At 40.2% G+C, this 23,665-nt stretch overlaps 1 protein-coding gene across 5 annotated transcripts in view; it reads right to left on the bottom strand.

Annotated features, from left to right (window-relative positions):
• The window catches only part of BMPR1B (bone morphogenetic protein receptor type 1B), a 238,763-nt gene extending 215,600 nt beyond the window's left edge, over positions 1–23,163 (bottom strand). For 2 of the 5 annotated variants that reach the window (XM_040698737.2, XM_040698735.2), the window contains exon 1: positions 14,934–22,680. The gene's annotated coding sequence lies outside the window, so the exon portion shown is untranslated. Of the gene's footprint in view, positions 1–14,933; positions 22,769–22,951 lie in introns of those variants that run through there. The other 3 variants (NM_205132.2, NM_001397879.1, XM_040698736.2) reach the window with 3 other exon arrangements.
• Between the last annotated feature and the right edge of the window lie 502 nt (positions 23,164–23,665).

Below are 23,665 nucleotides of genomic sequence, written 5' to 3'. Positions count from 1 at the left end.
ATGCACAGAGCACTTTTAACCTGAATGAGGACTTCTGACTGCACTACAGTAAGCAGGAAGAACCGGTATTTTAAAAGAGTACACATAGTCACTAATAAGGTGTACAATTAGTTTCGTCAGCCATAATCATCCAATTATTAATTGAATGAATAAATAAGTAACAGTATGATCAGAGATTATCCATGAGTTTGTATTTAGCCTTTTGCTCATACAAATCTTTCCTAAAGAATTCCTCTACCATTCACACACTGCCTTACACAGTCACATTTAAATAAATTCTGGTAGGCATAAACCATTATTTAAACAAAGGAAGTCTAATGCAAAAATTTTTGAATAACTGAGTGTTTTATGTTCAGAGAGTTCACCTTAAATATTTAATAACCTGGCCACAAGACAAAAAGCTTATAGTTAGGTTTGCAAATACAAATCAGATCATAGCTCTGCTTTAGAATGCTAGGCACCAGTGAGAAAGGAGATGAGTGAAGCAGTGAATAGATTGTGTATCTTCAGCAAGTCTGAAAGAAAGCAAAGCATTGGATTATATGGGTCTGGTAGGTCTTGGAAGAGCAAAGAACAGAGCAAGAGAAAAAACATGGCTCAAGTACGAAGATTACAAATGGGATTCTAACAATTTATCTCATCATTTAACATTTTATCATTTAAAAATTACAATAAAAACTTGCACGAGAACAGCAATATGTGACAAGACTATCAGGACATGAGGACATTTTTTTTTCGTATGGAAGAATTAAAGCCAATACAGAAAAATCATAAGCTGACAAAAAATTCTCCTGACAACAGTGATTTATGAACAGATGTTTTACAGAAATAAGGTAAAATGTTTTAACAGCCTTTATTGTGTATTTTTTTAGGAAGAATCACAACATTATTCTAGAGCAAGGCCCACATCATTTTACTTTCGTTGCTGAGTTTCATAAAAATTTTTAGTTAGGAATGGGTGCAAGGCTAAAATTATGTTGCTGTCAGCCTGAGTAACTGTTCTACTAGCTTTGACATAATACTAGAATTTGGCTTCATAAAAATTAATGCTTGAGCAAGTCTTATATAAAAAGTGCATTGTTTAAATTATATACACTCAAATAATGGAGTGCAACATTTCATGTACCTAAAGGAATAAAAAAATGTATGTTTAAGCTGACAGAGTAAAATAAATGATCCTATATTGTCCTGAATAAAAAAGTTAGCATAAAAGCTTCTAAGCTTCCTATTCAAAGTGAAATTCAAAGGGGCATATTTTCAACAACACTAAACATGCAAATTCTTCTTCCCGAGTGTGCAGGTATTGAAATCCACAAACAAAAAGCCAATGATACATAAACTAACATCTGCTTGATCAGTCTGTATACTTCTAACATGCATATACCAGTTACATTTGAGAACATTTATTAATATCTCCTGCTGTTGCCCTTTTTTTAAGGCAGTCTAAAACTTGAATTCAGAATTCAGTTGAGGGACAAATCAATGCAAAATACATCAGAATACAACTTAAGTGCCTCACTCTACAACTGCAGCTCTCAATAACGGTTTGGTAGCCCTTAAGTTCTCACTTAAAATGGAAGTTAAGAACTACCACAAACTTAAACTTTAGCTAGACACTAAAGAAAATGTATTATGCCCAATGTTTTAAGATACTATCATCCTTAAGTATGTAAATGGAAAACTGAGGTATAACTGGTACCATTTATATAAGAAGTTTGCCAAGAATCCAATTCAGACATAGCTATCCAGAAAATTTAAATATGTGCCACTCTCTGCATATTTCACTAAAAGGAGGCTGTACCTGCAATTTTTTTAGACTTCTTTCCAAGGGAAGTGGTGTTACCTATACATGTTATGTAGCATTCAGCATGTGGCTTGTTCTGAGAGCTAGCAGGAGAAAATAGGAACAATCTGATGATGGATTATTCACAGGTATTGGGTCAACATTCTCTGCCTCACCTTTTTTTTGAATCAAAAGGAATTTGACTGAAATCGAGCACCTGTCAATCCATCTGGCCCATCATCAGCTCTGGAGGAAGAGTTAGCCATTGCAGAGTCACTTTCTTTAAGAAGAAGCAAATGGCCACGGAGTCTCACAGGTGGGCATCTGGAGCATGGTATATGGGGTAAGAACAGGTCTATTGCCACAGAAACGGAAAATATTTCTTCTACTCACATTCAAAAGAGAAGAAGAAGTAAAATCAAAGCAAATATTCAGACTCTCTCTCTCTCACTAACTACAAAAGCATCTTTCATGTTGGAAAAAAGATTATTTTTTTTTTTCTACTTCTAAGTGTATCTTTGAAAAACTTTAGCTTTGATATAGAGTCTGACTTCTTGTAAACAAACTCTGTATTGGTCTGAACTGGAAGTGGAGAATGACCTTGTTTGGTCCCAGGAATCCTGCACTCTGACCAAGCTGCTGTCATGCATTCATGACACCTGGGGAAAGCCTTCAAAAGCCTCAGGGAGCTGTTGACCCTACCTGGTTGGGTACTCTACTGCAGCCAGTAGCTGTTGTGCCATGCTGAACAAAAAGGCATGCACTGTATCTTCTTTTATTCAGTATGCCTCCAAAGCTGCATGATGCAGCACCAAACAATGCCATCACCTCACTACAGCATCCTCCACCGAGCTGTTCCTAAGAGGGTCATTCCTATCTCTCATTCATGGCTCTTTTATGCCATAGCCATACAAACAGACCTGCAAGATGAATAGGAACTCCTTCTAGAGGCAGGAATTGGCCTCTCTCCACAACAGCTGTCTGAAGCATCAGGAGGATAAGCAGGGCTCTCCAGTCAGCATAAACAGCTGCAGAAGTCCACTGCACATTGAGATGAGTCAGGAGAATGTGCTGCCTTGCCAAGACTAAGATACCATTCCCAACCGCAAAGTGGATTTATAAGGCTTGAAGAGTGCAGTTAGGCAGCAAAACAAAGGCTCACTTTACAAATGCTGGCCAAAGTGTTTGAAAACATGCACTGGAAATTAAGCAGCTAAATCTTTATTTAGACACCTAAATATTCAGTCTGATATTAATGAGAACTGTGAGGTGCCAAACACTGTGGGGGGAAGCCTGCCCTCATGAAAAATTCACTCTGGGCCACTGCCTGGGAAGTGGAATAAAAAGAGAAACCCAGGGTAAAATGTGCTGCTCTGAGCCCATCTGCATTTTCCTTCTCTTCACACTGGGAGTTTTATTTTCTCTAAGAGTCAGAAATTCTGAAATAAGTTTATTGAAAGATGTGGCAGGTTTTTAAAGAGTCTAAATTGGAACGGATATAATTTTATCATACAATTTCTGTCCTACTTATTTCCTAGGTGCCTGCTTGGCTAGCCATACCAGTAGCACTTACAAAAGTCTTTGGAAAATCTTCTTGGGGATATATTTACCAGGTGGCTGTGGAGACTGCAGCTCAGCCATCCACCATCTATTGCACAGAGTACGTGGCATGTCACAACACGGGAGAGTGAAAATATTTCTTTTTAATTCACTTCTTCAGGTGAATTATCTAAGAAGCTGATGGCTTAATGGTGCTGATAAGCAGCATTTTATCAAAAAGATGATAATATGACTACAGGAAAACATTTGAGGCCCTATTAAGTTAAAACAGATTTAATGAAAGGTAAAGAAATGTGTACAGATGGGAGATCTTTTTTTTAAGCATCATTTACATGTCTGATAAGGCTGAAGAATCATTTTGATGCTTTAGTTTTCTGTAGCATGACCTACTGGAACAATTCCGATCTCTGCATAAGCTCCCACGAAAGCCAGCAAAACTTGGATTAGATTTAAAACATATTCACCATTCATACTAAGGTAAAATCACCAACAGCAAACAACTTTGTTCCTGCTTTTTGGCACAGGAACACACCGGGAGAAAAGCAATCAGTGATATTTGAAAGTATTTTATTTCATCTATATAGGTATGTTTAGCACACCTAAAGCTGAATTTCTCAAACAAACCTTTTCTAACACTAAGCCTCATAGTAAGCCTTACTAAAATGAACAAAGTAGTTGGCAATCAGTAAATTTTGAAATCAGTGATTTACAACGGAAGAGAAACAGAAAAATAAATAAATACATAAATAAATGCATGTTCATTACAAGGAGAGGAGCTACACTGCTTTGTGGATGAAAGTGTTACTGTACACTAGCTTGTACGCATGCAGTAATTGCGAAATGCATTGACATATCACACACTACACTAGACAAGTGGCTATAGCTGCTTGCACTGGATACTGGACTTGCTGAATGTAAACACACATCAGTGGCTCAATACCTTCGGATCACAGAAGGCTGATGTTAAGAGTTCCAGCTGACTGGATTAAGTTTGTCTATGGCCAAACATAGCACCACTTTAGAGCCTCACATTCTATCAAGGGAGAAAGTCAAACCGGATCTAACAAAGAGCTCACTGCTTAGGCACATGACTTAGAAAATAGTTCTACATCACAATCTGAACTACTAAGTAGAACAATAAAAGGACATATTTTCAGAGCTCTGGTTTAATGACATGTATTACATATATTGCTTTCAAGTAAGTATCATCTAAACTATGAATAATGTATTTGCTGGTAAAGCAGCAGGTATGCTGAATTAAATCTGGATTCAGACAAAGACTTATTTGCATTCTTTTCTGCTATACTTCACTACAGGGAAGTGTGATGGAAGATGCTTCACAATGAAAATATTGTGGTAACTCTATTCAGATTCAAAGTGATATCTTAGAAAGGAAAAATATTAAAGTAATAAAAGGAAGGTGGAAAAAAAATAAAGTGGCTGTGAGGTGGGAAAAAATGCAAACAGACTGTGAGAACAGAAGAATCAGATTCTCCCATTATAGCCACGTTTTGTGCCTTCTACTCCCTCAGTTCTTTTTTGTCACTTCTGTGACAGGCATCTCAGTTTTCTGACTAAAAGTGTACAGTAACACATTTACAACTTGGGAGAAGCATGCTACCTCTAAGCCCATAACACATCAACATTTCACTTCTGATCCATGCCCCTCTCTACTCTTGTGTTTCTCACATCTCCTCTACTATTGGTATAAGCCCACCTGGACATCCCCTCTGCTTCTACAAAGCAGGAGGAAAAGATTGTAAAGCAGTGTTATGTGAACAGGAAAATCACGCAAACTACTGTCTAAAAGGCTCGGTACCGTCACAGTACTTCATGATACACAACAATATCATGTAACTCCATTATAATTAGTCTGTGACTTACAGTCACTTTAGATATTCTCAGAAGGTGGGCATAGCCATGAATCTGACCCTGTGCACTTTGCAAGCTGGACCCAATGGCTGTGTTGAAGTGGGAAGCAAGTGTATAGTAATATAAGTCATCTAGATGCCTGAAGGCATCTTACATTGAATCTACAGGGGGAAGAGAGTTTTTACAACACTGAGCCACTCTTGCAGATTTGTTCTCAGTAGCATCCAGCCTAGTATTTCCCTGAATCTCAACAAAGTGAACAGTGTTCATGATCACAAGATAAGATGTGCTCCTAATTATGCTGGAAAAAGGAGAATACCGATTCAGGCTGACTAGAGGGAAAAAGTAGGTACTGTGAAAGTAGGATGTGATATTCAGCTGGGAAGGCTAACTACAGCCATCCCCATGGTCGGGGATCACTGCCACACCACATAACAGGAGTCCCATTCTGCTACCTGGAATTTCTGGACAGATACAGTTGCAGGCCAATTAACCTTGGCAGGAAGAGGAAAGGATGAAAAAACGTCACACCACAAATCTAATTCGGCTCTGTACTGAGGATATCAGCCATTGAAAATTCATCAAATCATTTTTGCAATTCCTTGTTCTATTCTGCACAAGTCCACCAGCTGCTTGATTCCTGACCATAGAAAGAAGGACATGCCACTGCACACTTTCCCACTTTGTGCCCTACTGCAGCTATATTCACTGAGGAGCAATCAAGAAGTAAAATACAAAACTTACAAAGAGAGACACAAACTTTGCTTGTCCTCGCTAACATACCTTAGCAAAAGAGGGCATTGAATTGCTGTCTACCAGCATATCAAAGGAGGGGCAGGAAAGCACAAGTTGCAGACAGCATAAACACTACATTTTTTAAGAGCAATGCCAAACACTGTGTATGAACCAGTGATGATGATGTTCACAAAAAGTTCCTCCTGGCTTCACAGGTCAGCATCTGAAAACATCCTCCCACATAGAAAACACTGAAAACTTTCAACATTTAGGAGACAAAATCTGCTACTTTTATGAAAGGAACTATATGACAGATGAAAAAGCAGAGAACTGGGAAGTGACCCAGAAAGTCTTCTGTATCCACCGATGGGGAAAGACTGGAACAGAAGCCTCAAACAAGGGGATTTACTCTAGGTAGCTTCCAGTGGAGCAGAGCTTCCATTTGGAACTTTTCATAAATGTGAAAGGAAACTTAAGCTTAATTTGATGTTGAGATCCATAAACTCTTGTGGAAGGCACAGTTTAACTTCCACATCTTACATCATTTCTAAATAATAATTTTAAAAAAGATGCAAGCAAGCAGGTCTTTGGCCAGGAGTTCTACTATGACAGACATTTGGCTTTGGCAACCAAGGGAATTTAATGTAAGAGTCAGATCCCCCATTTTTCAAGATAATGAGAATGTTTGCTGCTACTGAAGGAGATTAAATTACATGATAACATTTAAAAGGAGGGAGTGTGATTTCTGCACATTGTGGGAAAAATAACAGTACCATCATCTAGAACCAAAAATCTGAAGAAATTAGTTTTGTAGCTCTCAAACAACTAGTCAAAAATCACAAAGATAGTTTTAACTTGGATCTGGAAGTATAAATTATGTTAAATATCCACATGCCGTTGAACAAGAAGTTTCTCAGAATTCCTATGCCATTTAAGATTCCTATGCCTCACAAATGCAGACATACTAATGCAGTAGGACTTTGCTTTGGGTAGGTTTTTTAGTGAGGCATTCCATCAGTATCATAATTTTGAGACATCAAAAGGGACTTTTCCCCACCACAGATTACACAGAAATTCTAGAGTGCTAGAGTTAGCAATACAATGACACAGAATGAAGTAAATCAAAGCATAAACTCATACACCATTCCCTGTCAGTACGGACCATTGGAAAACCTAGTGAGCAGGAAACAGTAAAGGATTTCACTGGCATATAAGGTGTGAGACTAAGTTCCTAGCTTAACTATTACATTTCATAAGCTCTCTCAAAGTAAATTAAAAGCTCCATAACTGTCAGAGGAGGAATAACTCCTAAATTCATGCAAGGTTCACATTAACTTTCCACTTACAAACAAATAATGATAGCATTAATAATTATAGCAATAATAAGTCTTTTGTGACCCTTAAACCAAGGGATTTTACTTTATTTTCATCCAAATATTCTTGCATTGTGTTCTGAAGCCACCTTGGTAGAGCTGTGACCCAGCCATACCCCTGCCCTTAGGCCAGAGCTGGTTTTAACCTGGCTGCTCTGGCAGTGCTGAGGGCAACGCTGAGCAAGCCAGGGACTCCCTGGGGCCTAGGAACATTATTCCCACAGTATTGAGCCTTTCCTGCCAACCTAGTGAAGGGGCGCTGCTCAAATTATTTTGTCTAGGAGTTTCTTGTTTTGCTTTTAAATATAACATTTTGGGAACAAAGACCCTCTTCGGCTTTGCAAACAGAGACAGAGGTAAAGGGGTGGTAAGACAAGGTTTTCACTTGCCAAATGAAATTATGGTCTTATTAAAAAACAAGCAAGCAGCTAATGAGAACCCAATGACATAATATAAACATCTTCATTTCCTTCAGTAGATTAAAGGCAGTTCATAAATGAACTTTTAAAAATAGCAAAATCAAGATACATTTGCCTGTCAAGCACATTTGAAACCTAACTTTAAACTTCTCCACCGATAAATTTTTTTCTTAAACAGACAAAAATCCTTTATAAAGAATCATAGGGAAAGGTAATATAAATATGAGTACACATTCTAAAGAAGTGAGCTGTGTTTGGGACAACATGGAAGCACTCAAAACAGCACCAACATTTATCAAGCACACCGACCATTTCTCCCTTTGATACTTGAGCATTATTTTTGCTTTAAGACTATTGAAACTTTGAAGTTTTGCAGAAGACCTTGAAAGAAACACAGAGTTTAACCAGCTGCTAAGTATGATCCTCTAGCAAGTGATTTCCATGTGCATTACATAGTAAGCATAAAAGAGAATAAGTTGAGCAATGTAAAAAAAAAAATCAACAATGAAGCTCTTTGAAAATTTATACTAGATAAAAGAATCTGTAGTCTCAACACTTCTACGCTGCCTTCCAGGAAAATGATTAAAAAAAAACGTTCAGCGGAACAGTTGGAGTCCACTGGAGTCCAGAGCAAAGGCAATGTTTGAAATACAATTTGCTCTGGATATGCTTAAGTTGTGCAAGACACTTTCACAGCCACAATAAACCTCTTGTAACAGCTAGCCCAGTAGATGATCCATCATTTTCTTGAACTTTAGAAAGTCAGAGTCAAGACAGCTGGATAAAAAGGATATTATCAAGAAAAAGGCAAACCTGCAGACATATCTGAAATGATACAACAAAACTGTGCTTTGCATACATGGGATGCGCTTGGCATACAACTGTCACTGAAGTTTGTATGTGTGGCCACAGCTCTCCTGAGAGAATTCATAATCTCAAGAAGTACCTACAGGAAGCCTACACACACTCATACCTAACAAGCATCCCTGTCCATGTGAATCCTGAGCCACAAAAGGTTCCTTTGACAAAACACTGCTCATTTTCCAGCACTGGAAATAAAAATAAACACAACTTCTATTCTAAAACAGAATAAACTTTATGACCTGTGTAGAACTCAAAGTTGTTTGTTTAGTAGAAGTTAAAATCTACACGTGCAAGAAGGGACCATCAGATTTTGCTCCTCACAAAGGCACCATGCCCATGGAAGAGCTGTAGAGGGACATGAGGCAGCCAGCGAGCTCCTGCACATGTGCAGGGAACTCACTCAAGTGGCCATTCACAGCTGCAAAGTGGAAATACAAAGGGGCTGTGTGTATAAACACACCAGAGTAAAAAAAGATTTTCAATAGGTTACCACACTCAAAGTTACTTTTTTTTTTTTTTAATGAATACAGTTGAAAAGCAGTACATCAAAATGAAAAAAAAAATGCTAAAGGAATTACTATATTTTAAATATCTACTTTATTTCTTTATTCTAATCAGCTTACTAATCCTGAACCTCTCCTAAGGGATGAGAGAAATTTAGTCAATATTGTACTTAAAATACTGCATGAAAATTATGAAATGAAAAATGGATTATGTCCAAAATGCATGTTATTTTCACAGCTAACAAACTACAAAACTGCAGTATAACCAGTGGATATTAAAATCATTTTACAACTGATGAGTGGAAATTGTGCTTTTACTAACTGTAATGCGCAAACTGCTAGAGCTTTGCAGCTTTGCAGCTAGAGAAATAAAAGTCAGTAGACTTCAGTACAACCAAACTGAATTTTGTGGAGAGGAGGAAAACATCTCCTAGGTGATCTTCACTTGCACATGGCCTACGCTGTTAAATACTGCAACACAGTCTAAGACTGACAAACAGTGAGAAGTAAAAGCATGGCTCCTGGTATGAAAGATACACAGAAAATTTGGAGAACTCATAGCATAAGAGCAAAAAAACCTGCTCAAGTGGTGAAGGAGGATTTCAGAGGGGAGATTAATAGCTGACTACATACCATACTGACTAAAAGATGAAAATATTACTTTGATACCACATGTCAGTTGATTGAGAGCATGCAACAACAGTAAATGCTATAGGGAATAGATAAAAGTGTTTTTAAAAGCATTATCTTGTCCTCCCACAACTGGTCCTCAGATTCTCAGTCAAAGCAGAGAAAGAAGAGAGAAAGCATCCTACTCCCCCAGTACTAAGTGACACCTCTTGCAAGTTGGGTTCTTGTGGTGTCTCCACCTCTATCTCAGCAGTGGATTTAGGACACAACATGAAAAAGTGGACTGAATCTGGGAAAATTGGGCCTCCATGTGATAAAACAAAGCTTCCTTTTCACCCATGGGAAAGCATCAGAAGGAAAGAGAATCCACCCTAAAAATTTCTCAGTCATAATTAGGAAATGCCTGTAGATTTGGTCAGACTCATGGTTTATGTTTTGAAATGGGAGAATACACAGAGTAACCTATCCAGAGCTACAGTTACTTGCACATCATAACAAAGAAATTTCACTTCCTATATTGCTGCTTCTATTTATTGAGATTCATTTCCAAGGCTGATGGTGAAAGAATTATAACCAGAAAAGCCTCATTAAGGAAAAATAAATAAGACAAATGACACAGCTCTCTCTCAAGGTCCATAAAAATAACTTAAGTGAAGTTGTATAATTTCTGTAATTTCAGATTTTTCAGTCAAGTGGAATAGGACACAAGAAAATACACCATGGCGATGTACCTGCCAAGTGCAGAGTGCAGGACATGACTATATCGCGTAACAAAGTTATTCAGAATTTTTGAAGATTTTTGATCAGCTAAGGATGCTCATTTCTCACAAGTGGTTTATTCATCATCAATTGAGTTTCAAAGCATATTTTCCAGATATTAACATATTTTAAAAGTTGGCTAAGAAGGAATGACCTTCCAGCTTGTGATATCATTTGCCTATTTTGGCAGGGTCATTTTGAACTGAACAAAGTCAGCTGTTGCATCAGTTTCAAACCTTTCATATCATCCGTTGTCATTCTTTCCTTGTAAATCATGTGTGTAATGTCTACAATTCCACTGCATCAAGCATCTACTTATCTGGCTGAAATCACAAGGGCAACCTTGACTCTGATCTCTGCAGGGTCAGTTTTGAGGACTAGACCTTAAATCTGAATAAACAGAGTCAAATGTTTATTCTGCTTATTTTCAGTGTGAACATAGACTCAGTTTTTCAGTCTCACACCATGCCCCTCACCTTCAAGTCCATGTTGATTCGTGATCACACCTCACAAGCTTACTTATATGTACTCCAAATTCTGACAAGATAAAAAAAAAGACATTTCCACATTTACGAAGATGCATCAGAAAGGTAAGGTAAGCTGTTTGGAAAAAACCTTGAGATATTTTTCAAGCAAACTATGTGCACACACTTTATTTCATAGCCTGCTTTCCTAAGATGAGGCTTACAATAATCCCCATCTTTACCATTTACCATGTCTTCTGGGTTCCCCCTCTGTTGAGTGCCAAACCATACAGCCCACACGAAATAAACTTAAAAGACTGAGATGAATACTCCAAAGACCTAAATACCATAAAATTCAGTGCAGAGGAGAGAAAAATAAATTCCTTCTGCCCTGAAGGCAAGACCTCACTGTCCATCAGCTGGCCCTTGCAGATCCTGGCAACCACCTGTTGAAAATGGTTTTAAGAGGTACTATTTCAAGAACAGTTCTTCCTCAAATAAATGTAATGACCAGTTGTTTAAAAGAAATTTTACATCTTCTCAAACATGAAGGAAAAGGAACAGTTTGAAAAAAAAAATCAATACTTCGGTACTCAAGGTAGATAGGAGTTTATTGAGATGCTCTCAAACCAGATCCTAACACAGTTTGCATTCTCACTAGTATGAGACCCTACTTTCAGGACAGTTACAGTATCAGGTGGATCCCTATAGAAAACAAACACTGCAGCTTTAGAGATAAGGCAAGGCATAGGACCCAAGAAAACCGTCTTCAGGATATCTATTAACTGGACTCATGGAATGTTGCTGCTCAAAGAATGAAGGTTTACAAGGGTGCACATCACTATAGTAGCACTGCAAAATATAGCAAGTCATAGAATCTGTGTCTACTGGAAACTGCACTAAAAGAATTCAGAATTGCAATTGAGGATCCAGCCCAAGCATTATTTTCCAAAGTGTGAATGCATCAAAATCTAGATGAGAAAAAGAAAACTATAGAAATAAAGCACACATGATGGTTCTCTATGCCACAGAGGATAAACAGGGCTTCTCTCTACCTCTCATGAAGAAAATGAACACATTGTTTTGCATATACCTCCCCCCCCCCCCCCCGTCCCTTAAATAATGATCTCAAGAGAATGTCACTATTGGTCCTTCCATACCAATAGCAGAAAAATAGATTCCAGTGGACAGAAGAGGTTAGTGGCTGAAAGAGAACTGAAAGAGTGCAGGAAGAAGGGAAGGTAGACACTTAAATGGAAGTAACATTGCACCAAATTAACAGAACCACCTCCGTCAATTCTTTATTCCATTCATGACAAAGAGTTTATTTTATTTTCATTAATGAATTAAGGAGTTATCATTTGCAACACATTTTAAAAGATATTTCAATTACACTTTCAAAAGGTACTTTTCAATACTTCTATTTGTTTTGGTCTGTTTTGCTGGTTTGGTTATTTCATCTGTTTCTTTCAACAGTTAATGCAATTGCATTCTGGGAGCATTAACATAACAAATATCACAGTGAAATATTTAATCCAGATATACAAGTGTCTCAAAAAGCATTTCCTTTCAAAATTTTCTCTATCTGAGTCTTACGGAAGAAACATCATATAAATAAATGAATGGATTTAAATGTGGACAGCTAATTTAAAAGTATACACAGCAGCCCAGATCATACTGTACTTTTACTGCTCTTAACAAAATACAAAAATATGCTTGCATCCCCTAAATTATACATATTTACAGTAATAGAAACCTTTAATTTCAAATGCACCACAGCTGACAGGTTAATAACATTACAGAAGTCAAATAATTAGAGGAGGAACTGTCTTTAAAGGTCATTAGTGCCAGTTTTTAACTGCAAAACCAGTTATTTATCTCATTTCACACTAAATCGTGGACAGTATGGATTAACAAAACATAAAGGCCTCTCTAGAGCAGATACTGATTCTGTTTAACAGTTAAACAAACATTTAACAGCTCTTCTATTTCTATAACTACTCTGTTATCCTGCTTTGGAAAGAAAGGAGGCAAAATCTGCATTAACTGCCCTCCTTGTTCAGCCACAGCTTCTTCCAGAGCCACAATTCTGCTGTAACTGAGAACAAAGAGGGGGCAAAGACATCCTAGGTTTACAGACACATACCCAGTTCCTTTGAACCAAGCTCAGGGAATTTAAGATTATGTGCAGAACAGTTTACTACACAAGCAGGCTCAGAAAGCCACCTACATCATATTCATGCAACAGGCCATCTGCTGGAAAAGGCAGCATCCGTGGCCAAAAGTCATGTGTGGGCCAAAAGGCTGTAAGAAAAAACAAAAATGCAACAAATCCCTGAGATTAATGACTTCACATACTCCTTGTGCCACAGCCCTTGACTGCGTTTCCACATGCCACCCCAAAATACTTGCTATCACCATCACAGTGGTATGGTTTCCTTCCTCATTCAGCAAAGATTATCACATAGATCTATGTGATGTGCTTGGCAATGCCTCACAGTGGGATGAAAGTCACCCTAGTTGCCCTCTTTCACGTACAGGCATTTTCAAGATTGCAGCCTGTGGTCATACCCCTCATCTCATACACTTCAGAGAAAGACGTGATTTAGAAAAGGTTGTTCTGTGCTGAAAGTTTCCCACAGCTTTTGAAATTTATGTATCATTCCTTCCACCCCCGCATCTCCCTTATTTGAAGATATGGCTTAAAGAGTTCAAGGACTTTAAGATGTAGTTTCAAGCTGCTAGCAACTGTTCTGCAATGATTTCCGTCTCCACAAAAAGGAAAGCTACTAATTACACTGTGTAACTTGCTTTCATTTTTTTTTTTTGCAACTAGAGAGAAGATGTAACTGGACTAACACCTGTTACAATGAGAAAATCACCTGTAAGTTAGCATGCTTTCTCTGTAAAAAACAGATCACCATGTGGGATAGTTCAAAGGGCTGACAAATCTGCATATTAACTTGCAGTACACAAGAGAAATAAGAAAGGTAGTACGTTTCATCTTTAGAGGTGCTGAATACTCATACTGCTCAAAAGTAACAAGTACAAAAGATGCCTGTGCGTGCTTGGAAATAGGTCAGACAATCTCCAAATGACTTAAAAGGCTGTCCAGTTCGCAACTCCATTGAAAGGGAAGATCTTTTCCTCTGGACTGAAGTATGATTTTACTACTTCAGTCTATGCTGGTTTAAGAGAAACAACCTACATAAGAAAAAAAAACCAAATCATGCTGTTCATTACATGATGTCTACATTATAGCTGTCACATCTACACAAAGTGCAGACTGCAAGGAAGGGTCGACAACAAAGTCTGGATGAAAAGAGGAATATTTTGTTACAAGCCTTTCAAAGGTTTGCCAAGATCTATAACCACTACTAACACATACGTACAGCTGCTGCTTTCAGTAACCCATCCTTCCTGTCTTCAGCCAACCTGGAAAAAATGAAGCGGTAGCAGTCCTGACTTCCCTCTGCAAACTCTTCCAACTTGGGCTGGCAGCATGGCTGGCTGTGTTTTCCTTTACCAATGCCTCACAGAATCATGGCTGAGCCTTCACACAGCATGCAGGATTTGTTTCATTCTACTCAAACAGCATTCTACACTTCAGTCCAGCAGGATCCAAGCACCTAGCACCAGCTACCCATCACATGTTAAAATCTGTTACACCACCACTATCAGTTAGTCTATTCATAAGACCAAAGCCAAATGCAATAATTTTGCAGGATTCCTATTTGTATCACTGTGTTTGGACCTCTCTACCTCCTGGGGAATTTCTTCCATTATTTTCAAATTATATATATATATGTGTGTGTGTGTGTGTGTGTACACACACACATTGTGTAGGAAATTAGTTGCACATGAAATATTCAAGCACTTTCCTTCCCTACTCTTGAACACATATGAAGTACCATTTGAGAGTGCTGCTTATTCTGAAGTCACAGAGAGGAGTGGAGTTTGAGAAAGCTTACCATTTTCAATAGTTCATTTCTTCCTCAACGAATTGGTCCAACTCAGACCTCACCCAGTTGCCTCACTCTGTTTGAGGATAGCTTGAGGACAGCATATGGAGTTATGTCAGGTCACAACTAGGGATGATAGAAACTCAGCAAAAAAAAAAAAAAAAAAAGGATTAAGAAAAAAAAAAAAAAAAGAGCTAGTCATAGCAGCTCCTCAAATGCTCCAACAATTCCCAAAATGATTGCTCACTCGGGTCCTTAATTTTATGGGAAACCACTTCTAAAAGTTTAACTCGGCCCTCAAATCATAAACTACTGTCAGAGCATGGCATTTAATCAAGTGGACTATTTGCATTTCACTTCTTACTTTGAGCCAAGGCCAGTATTTCAGTATGACTAGCATTCAAAAATACATTTTAAAATGTTTTTCAGGACAGGTAAGACAACTCCTACTCGCATGCAAAGGGCCCACAAACTCTTAAAAAGTTTTAGTATCAATCACTATACCCATAAGAACATATCCATTTACAGAAGTCATTCAGGCAGTTTGAATTTTTGTTAAATTTACAGCAAGATAAAAGAAATGCCAATAATGGTTTGTAGAAACAGCTGAAATACTAATAAGGGAAGAAATGCCATTGAAATTAATATTTTTGAATATATGTGCAACATTTGAGAGCAGAAGAGCAGTACAAAAATAGGTTGAACCCTTCTGACCGGTTCTCATTTTGTCACACCATTCCAAGTCATGTTGCCGACACTGGTAAGGTGAATAAAAAAATATCAGTTCTGCATGAAATATAAAATCTACTTTTTTGCAGAAAGCTAACAAAACATTTATGCACAAATTAAGTAGATCTAATGGCATTACACATGCAAGTCAAACGATCAAAGATCCAAGCCTCAAAAACAAGAATGAAGTTTACAACCATGAGGACTAGAAACTCTTCTTTTTGTCACTTTGCTTCTGTTTTTCAAAAGAAAGCCCTGATTCTCAAGTAACCAATGACTTCCACAAAACCTTAAAAACATGCAAGCCATAAGGAAATTACACTAGTTCAAACCATAGCTCACACGTAATACAGATCACTTGTCAAGAAAGCAAATTTCGCTCAAAATGAAGTAGTCCTGAAAAATTCCATGATACAGTTACAGAAAAGCTTGATGACTCCTTGTCAATAGATTTCAGAGCAAAACAGTTAAAGGTTATTTTTATGTTCTTTCATTTTAATTGAAGTAACTAGTGGTTTCTGCCAGTCCTCACTCAGCAGCGTCCCCATCACACTAAACAGACAAAAAACACTGTGTAATCTCCTGATTTATCTGTAGAGGGAAATAGAGAAGCCTAACCTGTTGCAATACAAAAATATCAGAGAGAAATTATTTAGTTTCAAGTTAGAAGCGTACTCACTCTTCTCTGTAAATGCAGAAATATGGATCTGTCTGATGCTGCAGCAGCTGTCAGGAAAAAAATATCCTGTTCCTTCCATAAAATACAAGCATGCATCTATTTGATGCCACTGCTGCTCATGTACTGCTGGCAAGCATAGCTTACATGCCCTATTTAAAAAGATTTAACCTTAATAAATCCACAGGATTTACCATCCAATTCCAATTAATTCCAAATTTCTTGAGGAAAATTGTTTTGCTTTTTAGCTACAGTAATTCAATTACATATGTGCCAAAGTAAACTTGGAAAACGAGTTTAATATTGTGGGAGAAATGTCTCCTGCCATAAGAAGCTCACTTCATGTGACAGTGATGGGTGTCCTGTGAAAACCACAGACTGAAGCATACAGCAGTTTGAGCACAAAAAACATGTTGACAATCCTAAGTCAATGCATTTCTTATCATCTCCCAGACAGAAATGATATTTGGATTTGAAACCCTAAATACAATGCAGATTCAAAATTTCACATTCATAATATTTGCAAGGTGTTGGATGTAGCAGCTTTGAACAGCTGTTTAGGAATGCTTGTGAGAAAAGGAAGAATACATTATCGGTGGTATTTTTAAAGATGAAAGCATAAAGCAGTCACAGAATCACAGAATTGCAGGGTTGGAAGCAACCTCAAGAGGTCATCAAGTCCAACGCCCCTGCCAAAGCAGGCACTCTACAACAGATCACAGAGGTAGGCATCCAGATGGGTCTTGAATATCTCCATAAAAGGAGACTCCACAACCTCTCTGGGAAACATCTTCCAGTGTTCCGTCATCCTTTCCATAAGGTTCTTCAGCATGTTCGTACAGAACTTCCCATGTACAAATTTTAGGCCATTATTCCTTGTCCTATCACTACACATCACCAAGAAGAGCCTGGCCTCATCCTTCCCTTTAGATATTTATAAACATTAATTAGATCTCCCCTCAGTCTTCTTTTTCCCCACGCTGAACAAACCCAGGTTACTCAGCCTATCCTCATAGAAGAGATGCTCCAGGCTCTTAATCATCTTTGTGGCCCTCCGCTGGTCTCCTTCTAGGAGACCCCTGTCTTTTTTGAACTGGGGAGCCCAGAATTGGACACAGTACTCCAGATGTGGTCTCACCAGGGCAGAGTAGAGGGGGAAGATCAGGAAGATCATCTCCCTCGACCTGCTGGCCACGCTCTTGTTAATGCACCCCAGGATAGCATTGGCCTTCTTGGCCATCAGGGCACACTGCTGGTTTATGGCCAAACTGTTGTCTACCAGGACGCCAGGTCCTTCTCTGCAGAGCTCATCTCCAGCAGGTCATCCCCTAATCTGTAGTGATGTGGTCCTCTAAGCAACAGAAGTTTCACTCTGTCCATTAACAGCAGAAGCTTGGTGTCAACCTCTTTCTTGACTCAGGATCTCTGAACACCTTAAAGGGTATTTGTGCCTGCATCCCACCTGGCAAACTGAGATGCAGAGTGATATGGCAGTGCCATCTCTTTGAAGTATCATGACCCAGCTCAGTTTGAAGGGTTTCTCCACTTCGATTCTCCAGGAGAACAAGACCCTACAAGACTTGCCTATTAATAAAGCAAGTTTGTGACGCTTGTATGAAATTAATTGTATTTCTGGAGGCTACAAAAGTCTTACTATATTCATTATAACAAACTCTACCAGATAGTTGTGCCTGGAGAAAAATTCCCTGATAGGAAAAAAACCATTTCTCCAACTTCAGTAGCAAATGCAAATAGCTAATTAGCTTTATCTCCTTACGCTGTCCTGACTTTGCAACACAGCTGGCACAGAAGCAAGAATTTGTTTGCCCTGTCCAAATCTTCTCACGTACATACAGAGCCTACAATCATCAGGAGCTGAATCAAATCCTACCAGCGAAGATTCAGACTGTGTTTACCTGTTCCCTCTGCACTACACTCTACATGCATATTTGTGTTCATCATCACTTCTGATGGGGAAAAAGAGGAAACTGCAGACACGTGAAGGTGCAAATTATATTTGACTCAATTTACAAATCAAACTGTATTCACATATTTAAGACAGATAAGCAACCTAGCAAATCCCTGCTCGAATACACATTATCAGTCCAATGTGAAAAAACCTATTATTTTTCCCATGGTATTCCCCCCCCCAAAAAAACAACATGTACTTCAACAGTTCACCTTTACAGAGTCTATTTTAAATGCAATTACTTCCTTGTCCCAAACTGGTAAGAATAAAAGGACTTAAGTTGGAAAAAAGGTTGGAGATTATATTGAAATATGTATCAGAATACCTATTTCTGACAAGGAAGACAGTCATGAAGGTAAAGTCTCACCTGATCCTTAATTGACCTCTGTGTTTTTAATTAGGAAGAAGGGAAATTAACCTAGAGCTAATTAAGGTCTCGATTCTACAAACATGCAAGTACATAATTTTGTTCACTTAAGGATTCCTCAGTGAAGTTATGCATGAGCAAATATGTTTGTAGCTTCAGGGAATAAGTCTTGGATAACTTAACCTTTTAAAAACTTCCCTTTTAAGTGGCTAATCTTATACAGAACCTATTCTGGATTTTAGGCTTTACATGTGAACTCTTTCTGAATTCCAACCAAATTTTGCTTTTCCTTCAGGTGGGAACAGTTACATCTGTGTTACAAAATGAGGTAATTTTAAAGAATGTGCATTTTAAGTATGTGCCTTTATTCATGCTGGTATGAGAAACTACAGTCTTTGGCTTAATAATGTAAAATGTAGAGGTTCCTAGCAATATATTTTAACACTAACAGTGGATTAATTTTCAACATATAATAAAATCAATTTCTGTGGAAAAAAACTTTTAAAGATCAGTGTATATCCAAGTCATCTCACACTACAGTTCATGTACTGCTTGAAATACAACTTTCTGGAAGCTTTAAACAGAGAACTTATCTTCAGGGACATTATTCCCTGCACCCACACCTCTACTCCAGGCTTTTCCCCACATTGTATTCAGTGGTTTGAACCCACCTCCTCAAACTCTGTGGACTCATATCTGCAGTTCTGTAAGCCACAACAGATGACTATGAATATAGGAGGCCAAATGGTCATTTAGGCTCCCACGAAGACACCCATCCTGCTGGCCATTTCCCCACTAGATGAGGGCTTGCTCTACACGTGGCTCAGATAGAAAATAACTTTCTGCCTGCTTTCCCAAGGACATGTTTAGACTTGCTTATCTGTGGATAAACATGCCTGCCAGACCCTCTCTCACAAGTTTTGAGGCTATTGGCCAATTATAACCAAATCTGACAAAGGTTTAGAGCTCTCAGAGATATTCACTCTGACCAGAGGCAGAAAAGCAGGCAGCTGGACTGAAAGCACAGTGCCCATGAGGAGAGAAGCTGAAGCAGGAACTTACTGCTCTCCTATTGGGGAATCAGTCTGGAGATGCAATGCAAAAGAACAAAGACTTCCTTAGACTTGCTTTCTATCAAAACCCTACAATGCATGCTGCAGGTGGGAGGAATTAAAACACATTGCCTGAATAGCAAAGACTCAGCCTCGCACCTCTGTGTTTATATGCTGTTGGTTGTGTGCACACAACCTAGCTTGAACTGATCATAAAGAATAACTGATCACGCAGGAATTTCTTTACAGCTTGATGAGTTGCTGACATTGTAAGCAGAGAAAAGTAAACTCAGTAATGTAATGCACGACAAACACAGTATAATGTAATCAAACATTATGGAGTATTTTAGTTACCTAAAAATCACTTCCTTATTACTAAAGGTCCAACCCTTACAGGAGCTGTAATAGAGAAATCTTTCCTCCTTTCACACACTCAAAAGAACAAGATCTCTGATAAAAAGCACAATCTAATTTACAGATATCATCAGAATGTTACAATTTGTTGACTTTTTGGAAACCTTATCACATAGTCCCTGTTACATTTTTGCTAACTCCACCAGACACAGAGTAGAAAGAGTGAAGTACTTATCAGAAGCAAGCTCAGTCTGAAACCCACTGCTGCAGGAATTAATGAAGAGACCCATTTGGCATGTGCAAACCTCAGTACAGGAATGTTTTCTAATCATTTTCCTCCTACTTTGGCCTATCAGCAGCAACACCTCCAGTTTGTTCAAGAGAGTCTAAAAATAGTAGTTCATATATTAAAAATAAACACAAAATCCAAATGAGTCTGTAAAATATATGTTATAATCTGCTGTACTAAGTATGACTGATTCACTTAGTTCTGCTAAATATTTACACTATTTGCAATATGGTGATCTATGTCATTTTGGCATGAATGATTTGAATACTCCATAAAACCTAACCAATTTCTTCAGTAGAATAATGATAACGTGTGTTGATCTATGCATTATTCTACCCTTGCAACGACCCTATAGACAGGAGAACATACCTGTCACAAGTTTTAGGGTGACTTTTCTGGTTTATTCCATATTCTATCCAAAGGTTATGGCCTACATGATGTTCGTGAGACACAGACAGCCCTCACTCACAGCTCATTGCCTCAGGTGCTGTGTAGGTAAGGCAGAACAAGGCAGCCCCTTTCCCACAGAATTTACTCACTAAGTGCTTTTTAGCCAGTAGTTAAGAAACAGAGCAGCTCATAAGCATTATTATTATTTCTTGGGAGTAGTAACATCATTTCCCACCCAAGCATCAGGCTCTGTCCCATTGTTTCCTTGCACCTGGCAACAGATATTGTGTCTTCCATATCAAACTTCTTGTTTTCTAAGAAACAATATACAGGGAAGAATGACAGAAACAGGCAGGAAAGATGAGGCTCTGGGAACAGCCTTTGCAAATCTGTCAGTTTACCTTATTACCCCCTTAAGAGGATTTTTTAAGACCTGAGGGCTTGATGCTGCAAAGAGAGGGGCTCCATAAGGCAAAACATCCTGCACATGCATCACTTCAATGGCACAAGCACAACAATTCAAATGGACTTGCTCGAGTCTTTAAAATCCAGTGTGTACTGAAGCGCTATCTTGAAGCTGCAGCATTTGGTACACTGACCCACACGGTATCAGCTCAGGGATGCACACAGACAATAGGAGATACAGACACAACTACCCTCAAAGCCCCAGCTGCACAAGTGTAAATCAAGAGCAGTTTGCTGAAGCCGGGCTGGGCAGCAGGCTGTGGGAAGGCACTCATGGCCCTTCCATGGTGTTTATTGTGGTGGATTCCTTGTTTTGAAACAACTGCAAAACTGTTTCATAACAAAGTTTCAACATATTAACCATAGAATTTACAGTGTGTTATGAATTCATCACGTCACTCTAAGGATAAAATGTGCCGCTTTGAATTTTCGGTTGCTTTTAAAGTGACTTTGAATGGAATCCGCCCCTGTACATACAGCCCCTGCCAGGAGGAGGGAGCGGGAGCCTGCACAGCTCCTGACAGAGGTGAGCCACCTCTGTGGGCAATCCCACCTCTCAGCGTCCTGATTCTAAACGTAAGCGTTCTAAACGATCCACTCTCAAAACCAAACAAACAAACACGTGGCGAGATCAGTTTCCCATAAGATGAGGAAAAACGGTGCGTTTATACAAACGTGAGAGGCACGAGAAGGAAAAAGGACCAATCCTTCACCACCAACGGTACCAGACGGAGGTGCGGGTTTTGACACAGCGCTGAGTTAAAGCACAGACATCCTTCGCCACAGTGCGTACGCTGAAAGTTTACCCGGGGTCAGCGGCCATCCGAGCGGTCCGTGGAAAGGGAAGATCGATGCGGGCTGCAACGACACCCGCTCCCGGACGGAGCCGAGTCGCAGTGAGTGGCTGCACCCTGAGAGCGTTCCGGGGCGTTATCCCTATGCTCCTGCCCTGTCCTCACCCCGGCGTCGCGCTGTCACGACGCGGGACACACCTCGGGGTTTGCCCCCCCCCCCCCCACGGCCTCCTTTATCGGCCAGACTTCCTTTAACCTGCATCCATCGGGCGGCCTCAAAGCGAGCCCGAAGTTGCCGAGTGGTCCGACCCGAAGGGCACGCCGGCTCTCACGCCGCTCCACCGCACGTGACGGAACCTTGCAGCTGCCCCGAGCCACCAGCCCGCACCGCCGCGTCCTATCCCACCGATTGGCCCCGTTGTCCACCAACCCCAAGTTACAAAACCACACAGATCAGCGTTTGGGGAGCGCTGGAGGCTCCCTGCGCCGCCGGCCTGAGGCGCGGAGCGGACCGAGCAGCCCTCGGGGGTTGTAGGGCAGTCGCCCCTTTCGCGTGGTCCTTACCGCTCGTCGGCGCCGCCTCACCCGCTGCACCGCGGCCGCTCCACTTGGGTCGGGGATTCTTTTCGTTGTTCCCCTCCTCTTGCCCTCTCCAGCTCCCACTAGTGCTCGCTCAGCCCCGCGCTCCGCCGCCGAGAGCGGCCGCCGCCCCCCCGCGGGCAGCCGGCGCGGAGCCGCTGCGCCCCGTCGCCGCCGCCCTGAGGCCCGCACCGTGGAGGCTGCACCCCCGGGCCGAGGGGAGGCTGCGCGGCCGTCGTCAGCACCGGCTGACGGCCCCCGGCACCCAAAGGGACCTGCGGGGAGATGGGGAGGGACCGCTAATTGGAGAGCGTAGTGACAGCACCGAGGGAACGGCTTCAAACTGCAAGAGGGCAGGTTTACCTCGGATACAGGAGGAACTCTTCACTGTGAGGAAGTTGCTCAGGTTGCTCAGAGAAGCAGTGGCTACCCCGTCCCTGGAGGTGGTGAATGGGGCCCTGAGCAGCCTGATCTAGTGGGAGGTATCCCCACACATAGATGGTCTTTAAGTCTACTTCCAACCCAAACCATTCTCCATGTTGTGGAGCATTTATAGCATCAGTCTGCTGCAAAACGTAGGCTGCACCGCAGTCCTCTCTATAGGTCTTCCTGCTGTAGCTCATTCCACACCTCACCAGCAGTCAGCACTCACAAGCACAACTGAACATTCAGCCCTGGGTGCTCAGTATCATGTTATTGCTGCTTTGCTGGGACTGATGAGAAAATAAGCGATCAGCAGTTCTGGTTATTATAGTAAAAGCTTGAGACCACAGTCAGTCTGTCATAACGCATGATGAAGTTTGAGCTCAGAGAAAAAGGTGAGCTCAAAATGGGAATACTTGAGGCTTGACTACAGCACTGTTTTAGTGTGCACCAGGAGCACACTGAAGCCAGCTCTGAAGCAGCCTCAGCACACAGCGCAAGCAGTGAGACAAAAAAGCATCCCAGCAGAGCAGCTAGGAGACCTCAGGTCCCACCAGCGCCCCATGTGCCTGGGCCAGACCACAGCTGGATCAAACACCTCAGCCTGAGCACCAAGTCCTCAGCACCAGCCAATTCAGATAGCTGGTCTCGTGG

This window comes from Gallus gallus, chromosome 4 (genome assembly GCF_016699485.2).
Source record: "Gallus gallus isolate bGalGal1 chromosome 4, bGalGal1.mat.broiler.GRCg7b, whole genome shotgun sequence".
In the NCBI taxonomy this organism is placed as follows: domain Eukaryota; kingdom Metazoa; phylum Chordata; class Aves; order Galliformes; family Phasianidae; genus Gallus; species Gallus gallus.
The sequence above is the reverse complement of the archived record's forward strand: the minus strand, read 5'-3'. Positions and strand labels throughout refer to the sequence as shown.